Here is a 13268-nt window from a genome sequence, read left to right as displayed (position 1 = left end):
CCGGCTCGACGAAAAACGTCCAGGACTGCTCAGAGACGCTCGAGGTGCGTAGCGAACGTTTGCGAGGATACCATAACGTCGTCCAAGTAGCACAGGCACGTGGACCATTTGAAACCGTGAAAAAGGGAGTCCATCATGCGTTCAAAAGTGGCAGGGGTGTTACACAGACAAAACGTCATCACTTTGAATTGATAAAGACCGTCAGGTGTTACAAAAACAGTCTTCTCGCGGTCGAGATCGTCCACTGCAATCTGCCAGTAGCCGGAGCGGAGGTCAATGGAGGAGAAATAGCGAGCACCGTGGAGACACTCAAGGGCGTCATCAATCCGAGGTAGGGGATACACGTCCTTTTTAGTAACCTTGTTAAGGTTAATCTACGATAATCTACGCAAAAGTGTCATGAGCCATCCTTTTTGACCAGTACAACAGGTGACGGCCATGGACTACATGACGGTTCAATAATTTTCTTGGCAAGTATTTTACGAACATCTGCGTGAATAACTTGACGCTAAGCCGGCGACACTCTATACGGGCGGCGATGAATAGGAGGGGTATCACCGGTATTAATGCGATGTTTAACAGCTGTAGTTTGGCCCAAAGGACGATCGTTAAAGTAAAAAATATCGTGGTAGGAAAACAGAACGCGGTAGAGCTCACGAGTGTGCTCGGAAGGCATGTCGAGCGCGATCATTTTCTCTTAATCGGCGATGGTACAAGTTGCCGAGTGCGATGGTAGAGGAGGATCGGATGAATTGTTGCCTACTGCAATAGATGCTACCGAGTGATCGTCGAATGAGCATAGCTGGGCCAGAGACATCCCGCGCGGCAGCACTTGTGTCGTCAAGCCAAAATTGACCACAGGCAGGCAGAAGCAATTCGCTGCAGTAGATAAAACTGCATGAGGTACTGTGATCCCGCGTGTGAGGAGGACGTCTTGCATAGGAGCCGCGATGTAGTGACCGTCGGGGACTGGTGGGGATGACACTAAGTGAACGTAAGTCAATGCCGAAGGTGGTAAGCCAACGAAGTCGACGGAACTGAGGCGACTGGGGTGTGGTTCAGCGGGATCCAGAATAGGCAAGTCAAGGCGTTGAGTACTGGCGGAGCGATCAATGAGAGCAGATTGTGCGGAGAGGAAGTCTAAGCCGAGGACGATGACGTGGGGACAGTGGGCGATGACTGTGAATAGCACGATAGTGGAGTGATCGGCGAAGGAGACGCGGGTAGTACACATACCAATTACGGGGGCTGTTCCGCCATCGGCGACACGGACAACAGGCATCGTGGCGGGCGTGATTATTTTCTCTAGCCGGTTACGAAGCCCAGCGCTCATTACCGACAAATGCGCCCCAGTGTCTATAAGAGCAGATACAGAAACAAGAAGGTTCAAATGAGTGGGCAACGTCAGTAGAGGATTTGGTAGCGTAGGGAGCAATGCAGCGTCACTTCGACGTGCTGCATAGTCTAGTTTTCTGGTTGGGAGTGGCGTCCGAAGGGACTCGGTGAATAGGAGCGCCGGGGCTGGGGAGATAGAGATTGTCGTCGTTGGGGCGAAGGTGACCGAGAATAGGGGCGGTTGGGTACAGGAGAATCAGTGGCGGCATTATCGGAGCGTGCGGCATAGGGAAGAGAAGGGCCACCCGGGAGACAAGAGTAGGCTGTATAAGTAGACCTATTCGGGGAGCTCCAGCGACTGCGACAGTGCCGAGAAATGTGCCCGATTCAACGGCAGTGAAAACAAATGGGCTTGTCGTCAGCAGTGCGCCATTCAGATGGGGCGCGGAAACGTGGTGGGTAAGAAGATGCGGGACGGGGTGGAATCGAAGAAGCCGGGCTGGTATCAGGGCGATGGGCCGAGCAGATTTTGTGAAGACCCATGTTTTCGAACTCCTGGCGGACAACTGCCTGAATCAGGGAAACTGTGACTACAGATGCGTTGGTGGCGCTAGAGTCGAAGGCAGCCTGATAGGCGGCCTCGACCTCACGCCGCATGATACTGGTAGCATCGTCAGTGTTGTTGGGACGAGGAGCGTCGGCACAGGAAGATGTCGCTGAGATTTTCGGCAGACGGGCAAACTGCTGGTCGATACGTCGGCTTTTCGCCAGTTCCAGGCGGCGGCATTTTTTTATAACTGCATCCAACGTGGCCACATTGTTGCAAACGAGCAAGTGGAAGGCGTCATCGGAAATGCCTTTGACGATGTGGGAAACGTTGTCTGACTCAGTCATGTGTTGGTGAACTTTGCGGCACAGAGCCAGGATGTCCGGAATGTACGTGACATAATGTTCTGTTGACATCTACACACGGCCAGAAAGCGCCTTCTGCGAGGCAAGTTGGTGACCGTAGGGGTTGCCGAACAAGTTTGGAGCTTTTGCTTAAGTGAATCCCGACTGGTGAGCTCATCTTCGTGCGTAGGACACCAAAATCGTGGTGTGCCACAGAGGTAAAAGACTACGTTGGCGTGCATGATAGTAGGGTCCCACCGGTTATTGTGGCTAACGTGTTCGTACAGGCTGATTCAGTCATCGACGTCTTCCCCATCTTTGCCTCAGAATACGCCAGGATCACGGGGAGCGGGGAGAGTGATGTAGGTCGTCGAAGTGGCAGCAGGTGTCGGAGCCGGCGGAGTCGAGTTGTCGTCGCCGGGAGCCATTAAGGAAGGCTCCAAGTACCGTCCACTGCGAAGCTCCGTGACGAGGTACAGAGAACGTTCACCTCCACCAGATATGTTACGCAGGAAGACGCAGACGAAAAGCTATATGCAAGTGTATTTACAAGAAAGTACGCCACACTTGGCCAAGAGGCAACAGCCCGCGCTAGCCTCTAATCGTCGTCGTCGTCTTTACACTGCTCGCCTCTTTGTCATCGCAAATACTGTTGCGTAGCAATATACAATGTGAAAGGGGGAATAAGACGCTGATAAAGTGCAAACTCTGCAAACAGCGTGCAAGTGAACTCTATGCTTATGGCTATCGTGTTGGCGCCTGACGCATTAGTGTCTGCCCCCTCCCTCTCCACTTTTTCTATTTGTGTATTAAAGTGCTTCCTAACAAAAATAGAGAGTTGGCAATTTGTGTCGTGTCCATCCGCGTCCTCGTTCCCTTCTTAGTTATTTTTTTGCCAGTGCACAACTCAGCGCGACGTATTCACGATCATCCGTAAGCCAGACGGCAATCTTCAATGCGATCGAATTGTAGGCAGGCGTCTACTTTGAATGTCTGACGAAACAAACAAGCTGATCCCAAAGGGTCTGCAATTTAACAAAGCGCTTCATGCGCTAGTTCTCCCGAAGGAAGAATTCGAGAAATTGTCACGTGACGCACGCCCGAGACGTGTCCAACAGCGACCGAATCACGCACGCGATCTGGACCTAAACGAGCATTGGCTTATTTTGCTGAAAGAAAAAGCTGCGATCCCATTCTCGGTGAGGTATTTTATTATAGTATTGTAAGCGCACTTGGAGCACATTGGAGGTGTGTAACGGAAAAGTCAAAGTGAGTGTATGCGCCTTAGTGGAACCAAGTCGCAAGTCACTTGTATAAATGAGTGGGCCGTGTCGCCCGTAGCGCGCGCACCGCATGCCGAAGGTTCCAGACACCGCAAAATACGGATGCTATGGCGTACTTAGAGAGTTAGTGGTTCTAAGTGGTAGGCAATTTTTTTCAGACCGTAGCTCTTATGCCCCAACCACCAGCACGCCTGGGCAAGCTTCGGCACGCGCCAACAAGCGAACGCTTCGCTTCGCGTTGGTCCGAGGAAGAGGGCAAGCAACCACTGGGCACAAGTTCTGACGCGCGCCAAGCTCGGTCCTCGGCGGCGGCGCACTGTTGCGGGACTATTTTATATTCATCCGTCAAAGTCTGGTCTAAAACAGCCTGCTGTAAACTAAGCTTGGAGCAATAAGTTAGTGGTGTGTATGCTCTTTCAGGTATGAAAAACACGTTTGAATGATGAATGAACGCCTGCTGCAACAGTTTGTTCTTATTTTTGAAGTAACAATAGTGCACAAAATATTGACATCAGCGCTCGCGCGTCATCTGTCTACAAAATCGCTTTGCAAACACCTGCACGACGGTGCCATATCATATCAAAAGGTGCTGTACCATTTCCTTTTTCGCAGCTCATTGCACAGCCAACTATGTAAGAATTTGGCGCGCAAAGTATCATTGAAGAAACGTGGCGGAAATATTGTCACGTAGAAGAGACGTTGAAAAATGATGCAGAATCAATCGCAACGACAGCGGGGAGCAATATCGGCAATCGTTGAACATCTCATCTATGGGTCAAGCGCGCCGGTTTGCATACATCAGTTGTCGAAAGTTCCAGCGCATTCGCTGCTGCCCGCGCGCCTTCCAGAAACTACTACACAATTCGTGTCACGTATGCAATCAGACTATACGAGCTTTGTCGAAAAGACAACCTACGGAACCATCGATAACATTCGCGAAACTTCCGATAAGTCCAGGCGCATCTCGCACTGAGCGATAACGTTTAACATTTTTTAGCCGTTGAAATACGGTCACCGGATACAGATCAAGTACCCGTGTCAATATAGTTATGCTTGGTGGTGCATGAAAGAAACGTGAAAATATGGGGTCTAAGAAAATCAGCAAAAAATAATTGCAACACCTGTTGCACTAAAAAAATAAAGAAATGTAGAATAGCTAAAATTTGCGTTATTCGTAGCTTGTCTCCTCCCGATTCTTGGTTCTGTCAAATCTAGCCCATGGAGCACCTGATTTTTTATTCTAGGTTGTTTTGATGCATCAACACCGCATAGGGAGGCCTTCACATTGAGTGTATTGCTAGAAAACATTTTCACAGTGTAAAGGCCGTGTTCTATTATAACTTCTTTCAACATGTCAAGTTTGACTTTCGGGAAATTCATGAAATGACATACCTTGAGATAATACAAGCTGTAGAATTGGAGGGTTTGGAAAGGGGTCTTTCGTTTCCCTTTGCCAAGTAGTACTACTGAACTGCTTATTCGAATGTAGGGGGGCAGGTCATGTGTGTAATATAATACAATTTAATATATATATATATATATATATATATATATATATATATATATAGAAACAGGTTATTTTCACAATTTATGCACTTCGTCATCGCAAAAAAATACCAGTTTATCGTTTTAAGCCTGCTCTGATGTTTTGACTGAGAAAGATATATTCAATTTGTTCTGTGAGGCACGCAATAATTGCAGTGGCATATTATTTTATTGTACAACACTGGATACAGTAGCCAACCATTACTGAAACTCAGAACAAATTAATAGCAAAATGCATATGACTAGGCACATAGCATATTATTATTGCACTTTCTTCATTCATGCCCGTTTTTTAATTGCACGAAAAGCTACTGCACTGAAAGGATATACTAGTACATACTTAAAAAGCACGATTTTATACTACGATAATAATCAATCATTCAAATGTTTATTACAGTGCCCAGGAACAGCTGGAGAGCCTTCATACTGGTGCACTTAACGAGCAATATGTGAGACAGAATGTACAGAAACATGAATATGGTAGACAAAATAAATGGAAGATAAACAAAGAGGATAAAAAGGAAACGAGGAAGAGTAAAAGGGAGTTAAGCATACATGATTATCTACAGATACACAAAACACAGGAAGTGAACTCTGAAGTATGCCAATACAGGCACAGTTCTTATTATGAGTTGTTGGAGTCAAATCTTATAAAGCACAATATTGGAACAAGGCCAGACAACGAATGTGGAATGCTTAGAACGACCGAAAGCTGAGCTAGTTGGTAAGGATTCAAAATGCCTCAGCAATTTCCTCAGCGACGCGTAAGTCTGTTTCTTGACATTTCCTTGGTCTTCGAACAAAATCATGTTTGTTGGCAGTACTCCCCAAGATCTTCGAAGCCGTTGCTAAACTTTCAATCCAAGCATTCCAAAGTAGTAAAAAACCGAATTGCCATGTCGTTCCTTAAGTCTTCCCTCACCAGATCCAGCATGCACAAAATGAACGCCACTTTTAATGCGCAGGTCCGGCGCCTATTAGAAGCAGGTTATCATAGTGTAGCAGTGGCAACTGTGGCTGAGCGCCTAAAGAAGTCGGTTTCGAGAGGGACGGACGTGATTACAGAAAGCAGTAATAGCAAAAAAAAGAAAGAGTAATGGCTATTCCGTATGTTCATTCAGTGTCGCACAGGCTTAAAAAAGTTGCTAGTAGATATGATGTTAATGTTGCTTTCACTGCTCCCACTAAGCTAGGTAAGATATTCGCTGCCGCACAGAGAAAAAAGGGGCGGGTAAAAGGCAAGAAACGAACAGATATTTGTCTAGTGAAACACAATGAGAACAACAGTTTTACTGACTGTCGTTTGGGTGTGGTTTATAAAATTTACCTCAGCTGCGGCCAGTTCTACGTAGGGCGAACGGAACGGTGTATCAATCAGAGGTTAATGGGACATAAAAGGTCGTTAATCGGTGGATCGCCTTCTAATCTTTCGCTACATTTCTGAGATTTTAACTGCACGCCAGAGTTAGATGAATGCGCGACATCGTACAGGCGTAAGAATGAAGATACGCGACATATGGTAGAGGCATGGCATATCTATAGTGGTGGAAGTGCGTGCGTGAGTCGACCTTTGAAAACTTTACATAAGGAAGAGATTAAGTGCCTTAACAGTTATCTCTCCCGTAGACCGGCACGTGTACCCGGCTGACACGTGGCGTTACCATTCCTGATCATGCGCAGATGACTTTTGTGTCTTCTTTTTTTTTTCGCCTGAGTGCTCCCTTCAGTTGATAGTCGGCGTTCGTGTTGTCCACTTCTCTACTCTTGTGTCCTGTCTGCACGCCTCACTTATTTTTTGCATTGTGGAATGCTGCCTGACATACGGTTGCGGCACGAACAAATGCGTATGATCAAGAAGCCTTAGGGAATGTATAATGACCTGGACCACCCTATACATGAACCAACTGTGTGAATAATTAAGTCTTGAATTTAGAGGTGCGAGTTGAGGTATAATTGAGAAGGCTGAAGTGTGGTCGCCCGCATCGCAAAGTTGTGCTTGAAGGTAGATATCAATTTATTCTGGACGTGATCAATGAAGTCAGAACTAGATTTGATTGTTTCACCTCCTCCTGCAGAGGAGCACTCTAGTACTAGGAGGTACACAACAGAACTTCAGAAACAGGTGAGTGGAAATCATGCAATATACGACATGCAATTCAAAGAGCGTGAAGGGCATGTTGTGTAATTATCTATGTGAAGAGAAGCTTAGCATTTTGTCGAAGTACGCACCAAGATATTTCATTTTATCGACCCTGAGGAGTGGAGCATCCCGTAGGGTTTATGAAAATATAACATGGTGTGTTTTCCGCATATAACCTAATACCATAGTAATGCAAGCATTTAAGAGTACCTGTTGTTTCTGTACCAGTTTGAGAGTGTAAAAGTATGTTTTTAAAGGTCGATGCAGTGGTGAACGCTGTTGGCAGCCTGAAACAGTTTTAAGTCGTCAGCCCACAAAGCAGTGCTCGTAATTTATTAAATTTCTCTTAGCACTAACAGAAAGCAAGGAATCTAATACCCATTCAAGCACTTGTGACCCACTGCAGATGATAAATATAGGCCGGAAGTTAGCAACTGAACATCTAGCACTCGATTTCTGCACGGGAAATGTCGATGCTACCTTCCGAGTGCTAGAAAACGTACTATACTTCAGGGAACTATTGAAAGTGCTTCTGAGAACAGGGAACAAGTACGCTTACATACGTCTTAAGCTCTGCGGAAGAAATACCATCAGCGCCACAAGAAAGGGAAGGTTTGAGGCATTTCATGCACTTGAAAAAAAGTTTTCATTGACTTATATTGTACACACAGTGCCAGATCAAGAAGCAAGGTTACTTGAAGCATATTTCACACCATACAGAAAACAGAAATGTTCTGCAAAGGCATCAGCAGTGTTCGAGACAATATCACTGTTGGCCAGAAACGCCGTGAAGTCAAGCAGTTATTCGAACTGCAACACGAACATAACAGACAGCAACGATTCAGTGGCTTTGTCTTATAAAGGGAGCATGGGTGCAACGGAGGCATGCCATTGGCTAGCGATACAATAGCACATGTGAACAGTCACCGCGTGCGTCAGACACGCGGTGCACAGCGACAAGAGACAACACGCTTGATAAACGCTGCACTTCCCCTCCAACAAGATCAGAATCTGTCAAATGATCCGGCTTCCGCTTATCACGAGCGCTGCGCCTGGGTAGCACAGGTGTAACGGCATCACTCTGTTCTGACGTTGATGCACTTTGGGCTCCACGTGAGAGTGGGTAACCATCACTCCGATCCAACACTGGCTGGTTATAGGCACGAGGGTTGCAATGTGGGCTTGTTGGTAATGCATCTTCAAGGGGAGTACGGTAGCGCGATTAAAAAGACGGGACAAAGGAAGACACATAGCGACACACACAGCGCTAACTTCCAACAATGTTTATTATCGAAAACCAGGTCGTACTTATACACTCAGACAACTTGAGTCACAGCCACGTGAACAGATTAACAATCAGAGCGATGCATTTTGTGATATGTTAAGCCATGCGCAAAAATTTCAGTTCTTTTTCAGAGAGAACCAATGATGCTTTGCTGATACATGAATCCCCGAGGGTATCAATGTGCTCAGCTTCTTTAATATGTCTAGTGAGTTCGCACTTATTTCTACCGGTAATGATTATTGATTCAAAGAGAGGGGAGCACTTGAACCTAAATAAAGTATTTGAACCCAGATACCTAGGTTCACATGCTTTACCTCGGTTCAAATTAGCACTTGAACCTAGATAAAGTATTTGAACCTAGGCATTGAAATCAATAGGAAAAAGCAGTAATGACAGTCTCGATGTATTTTTAGGGCGAAAACTCACAAAGAATTCACAGAATTCACGAAAACTCACAGAGATAACAGTATCGGAGAAAGGCACGTGGCAGAAATCTATTGCAGTCTATTTATTAGACAAACTTAACCTACTCTAGATTAAAAATCCGTTCATCACGAAAAATTCCGAGGAAGCTCTAGCCTTTGTAGAGGCCAACTATAATGCGTGACTAAAGGCCTTCTCAGCAGATGTGAAGGACCTGTATTATTCTCTGCCGCAGAATGAACTGCTGTGTTCAATCATGTATAGATGAATTTGGGGCAATAAGATTTAGTTTTAAGGCAGGCACAACCGTTGAATATTTTTTAGAACTTTTAGACTTGTACATGAAGTCAACATTTGTGCAAGGAAATGACATTGCGTACCTTCAAAAACAAGGGGTCTGTATAGGATCCAGCTTAGCGCCTGTTTTAAGCAACCTGTACTTAGCCAAGCTAGACAGAGACCTGTGTTCACACTTCAATGATACAAAAGTTTTTTAAAATATTTAGATTTGGTGATCATTTTTGGTGTTTGTAAATGTTAAGCTAGAAAACTTTGATACAGAGTGTTCAGCTATTAGTAATATTATACGCGAGTGCCTTTCTCCACTACATGTTACGTCCGAAGTGCCTGTAGAAGAAAAGATCAAATTTCTGGATGTTAAATTTACCTTCGGCGATGATCTAACTTGCTGGTGTTACAGTCCCAGGACAAATAAACCGATGTTCTCATATTATTCTGCCCATTCTAAGCTGGTAAAAAGAGGAATTGCGAAAATGTGTTTTACTAAAGCACTTACAAAATCATGCCATCACTTCACTGACGAAGCCTTCACACAACAGGCCATGCGGCTACATGAAGCAGGTTATCCCAATCATGTACTAGCATCAGTTGCAGAGGGAATACTTAGGCATGTGCATCAATCAGGGACTGCTGAACGAGCGGAAGGAAATAGTAACTGAGAGAAAAAAAGACCAACAGTGATACCTTATATCCACCGGTTGTCGCACAACTTAAAGAAAATTGCCCGCCGAGGAAACACTGATGTGGTTTTTTCAGCAACCAACAAACTGATCAGCCTGTGCAGGAAAACAAGACCAGAAAGAAAGAAAGTGCCCCTAGCTGCCAAATTAAACACAGGAAAAAATTTAGAGAATGTAAGACTTCAATTATATATCGTATATCCATATCGTGTGGGAAGTATTACGTCGGACAGTCGGGCAGATGTATTAATGATAGACTGCGCGAACACAAAAATAAAGTCGACAAACTTGTATCAGATGGGTTGCTCTCCCTTTATTGTAAGCAACATAAATGTGCTCCCCTCTGTTCGAATCAACAATCATTACCCGTAGAAATAAGTGCGAACTCACTAGACTTATAATAGAAGCTGAGCAGATTGATGCCCTAGGGGATCCATGTATCAGCAAACCATCATTGCTTCTCTATGAAAAAGAACTGAAATTTTTGCGCATGGCTTAACATATCACAAAATGTATCGCTCTGATTGTTAACCTATTCACATGGCTGTGACTCATGTTGTCTGAGTGTATAAGTACGACCTCGTTTTCGATAATAAACATTGTTGGAAGTTAGCGCTGTGTGTGTCCCTATGTGTCTTTTTTTGTCCCGTCTTTTAATCGCGCTACCGTAGTCCCCTTGAAGGTTTGAGGCGGATGCAAGGAAACTTTCACTTTCAAGCAGGTCACTTGAATGTGGCAAAGGTACATCATTTTCTTTCACAACACCACCAGGCTTTACACAAGAATGTCGCAAATGGTCTGCTTGCACAAACCGCGTCCGTCCATCCACAACCACAAGGTATGTCATTGCCTATTTCACATCCACAATCTCGCCTGCACACCATTTCACCTGTTCCCTACGTACTGAATGCACACTCTATTCCTGACAAAAATACTCTGGGTGGACTCCTCCTCTTGTTTGAACTGCGTACATTCCTCTCAGATCTGGCATTGCATCCTGTAGATCTGGTTTCAATAACGACAACCTTGTGCGCAACTTCCTCCTCACGAACAGTTCACCTGGTGTTTGGCTGGTGAATGTATGCGGCGTTGTTCTATAAGCTAACAGAAAATTATCGATTCTGTGCTGCAGTGGCCTGGAACTTTTATTCGTCTGATCTTCCAGCAATTGCTTTAACAGCGACTGCTTTACTGTTTGAACCGCACGTTCTGCCGAACCATTGAACTGAGAAGGATGTGGTGGAGTAAGCGTGTGCTTAACTCCGTTTGCCAATAGAAATTCCTCAAGCTCTTTTGCACGAAACTGCGGCCCGTTATTAGTGACCACCTCTGTCGGTAGGCCATGACTTGCGAACAACGAACGCCCTGCTTCGATCGTGTTTTGCGTGGTTGTTGACGTCATGACTCTTATTTCCAACCATTTGAAATAGGAATCTAGAACTAAATGGTACATCTTTTTTTTCTTTTTCAGCAATATCTAGATGTATCCTGTATCCAAGATGAAAGCGGCGCTAGTGGCACCACAGATTTTTTGCTTTCACAAATTTCACACTGCATTAGAGTTTGTTCCAAGCAGTTCCAAGCATCTTTGGCCACCAAACCATTGACCTTGTAAGGGCTTTCATCTTTGTAATGGCAATCTGTTGCTCATGCCACAAACACATAACTTTATTTTGAAGCGGATGTGGTATCACGACTGTGTTGCTCCACTCCACACAACCGCAATCCACTGAAAGTTCAAATCGCCTCACGAAGAAAGGCTGAGAATGAGTGTCCACAGTATGCGACCATCCGCGCCATACAATTTCACGAAGAACACTGAGAACTGGATCTTTCACAGTTGCACGTTCGATGACTTTCGCAGTTATGGGGAGTTTATTGCCAGGCGAAAAATAAAAGATTTCTTCTGCCTCGTCCCCGTCTTACGGCAGTGGAAGACGTTATAATCCATCTGCATTTGCTACGTTTGTTCCTGGTCTGTGCGAAATACGAAAGCTGTAGTTTGCGAGGAAAATTCCCCAGCGGTGCACATGAGCTGCAGCTACTGCATTTGTATGATGCTTTGCCTCAAATATGACTGTGAGCGACTGGTGATCAGTGATTACACTGAAAGTACGACCGTACAGATATTTATGCAATTTCTTCACTCCAAAAACAACTGCAAGACCTTCTATTTCCACTTGCGCGTAGTTACGCTCAGCAGGCGTCATCGTCCGTGATGCAAACGCGATCGCTCGCTCTACGTCCTCAACCACGTGTGACAGCACTGCGCCTAAGTCGTAAGCAGAAGCGTCACATGTCAGCTGTGTTTCTTTCGTTACGTCATACAGTTCCATGACCATGTCTTCACTGATCAATTTCTTACAGCGACTGAAACATGCGTCACACTGGCTCGACCATTTCAATGTGCTGCCCTTGCGCAACAGTTGGTGGAGAGGTTCTAGCACATTTTCTAAGTCAGGCAAAAATTTGCGTAGTAGTTTACTAGGCCTAAAATGCCTTTAGCTGAGTCACATTACTTGGTTTTGGCGCTTCTCGCATCGCCTTTACTTTTTCCGCTGCTGGGTGTACACCGTGCTTGTCTACCTCGTTCCCCAAGTATCCGACATTTTCTTGGAAAATTTTGCATTTCCCTGCGTTTACAGGAATGCCGTGCTTACTGAGCGCTTGTAGCACTTGCGTGGAACGGTAATAGCACTCTGTCTGGTTTTTACCTGCTATTAACACATCGTCCAGGTAACAGGCTGTCCCAGGGATGTTTCGTAAAACCTGGTGCATCGCGGCCTCGAACATTGCAGGTGCGCTTGCCACTCAGTGCGGCAATCGCCGGAACCTGAAAAATCCCATGTGCGTATTCACCGTGAGCAGTTGCTGTGCCTGCTCATCCAACTCAAGCCTTTGACAAATCCAGTAAGGTGAACACGGTCCCTCCAACAAGTTACGCGAATAAGTTCTCTGGAAGAGGCAGTGGATAGTGGTCAAGTTCAATATGCCGATTGACCGTGACTTTCTAATTCCCACATATCCAATCTCTTTGCCTGTTTTCTTTGGCACGAGAACTAGCGGTGTAGCCCAATCCCTGTGCCTGACTGTGCACCACACCAGCTTTCTCAAGGTCACGCAATTCATTCTCCACTTGTTCGCGCAAAGCATATGGTACTGGTCCTGCCTTATAAGAAGTTGGATGCACATCGGTATTCATTCGGATACTACCAGTGAATCATTTGATAGAACCGCAGCCTGGCTCAAACATATCACCGTACAACTGTTTCAACTTACTTTCAGCTTCCGTTACTACAATCTGCCTGCCGTCCTGTGCGTTATCCACGTCACGTTGCAACTGCTGAACAGCATTCTGCAGGTCAACTTTTAGTGCAGTCATCCAA

General features: G+C 45.5%; 1 protein-coding gene across 3 annotated transcripts in view; it reads left to right on the top strand.

The window, feature by feature from the left end:
* Positions 1-13268, top strand: part of LOC142558244 (ATP-binding cassette sub-family C member 2-like) — a 659669-nt gene that overhangs the window by 619174 nt on the left and 27227 nt on the right. The gene's annotated exons all lie outside the window — the stretch shown is intronic.

Source organism: Dermacentor variabilis, chromosome 9, assembly GCF_050947875.1.
Source record: "Dermacentor variabilis isolate Ectoservices chromosome 9, ASM5094787v1, whole genome shotgun sequence".
Lineage (NCBI taxonomy): Eukaryota > Metazoa > Arthropoda > Arachnida > Ixodida > Ixodidae > Dermacentor > Dermacentor variabilis.
The sequence above is the reverse complement of the archived record's forward strand: the minus strand, read 5'-3'. Positions and strand labels throughout refer to the sequence as shown.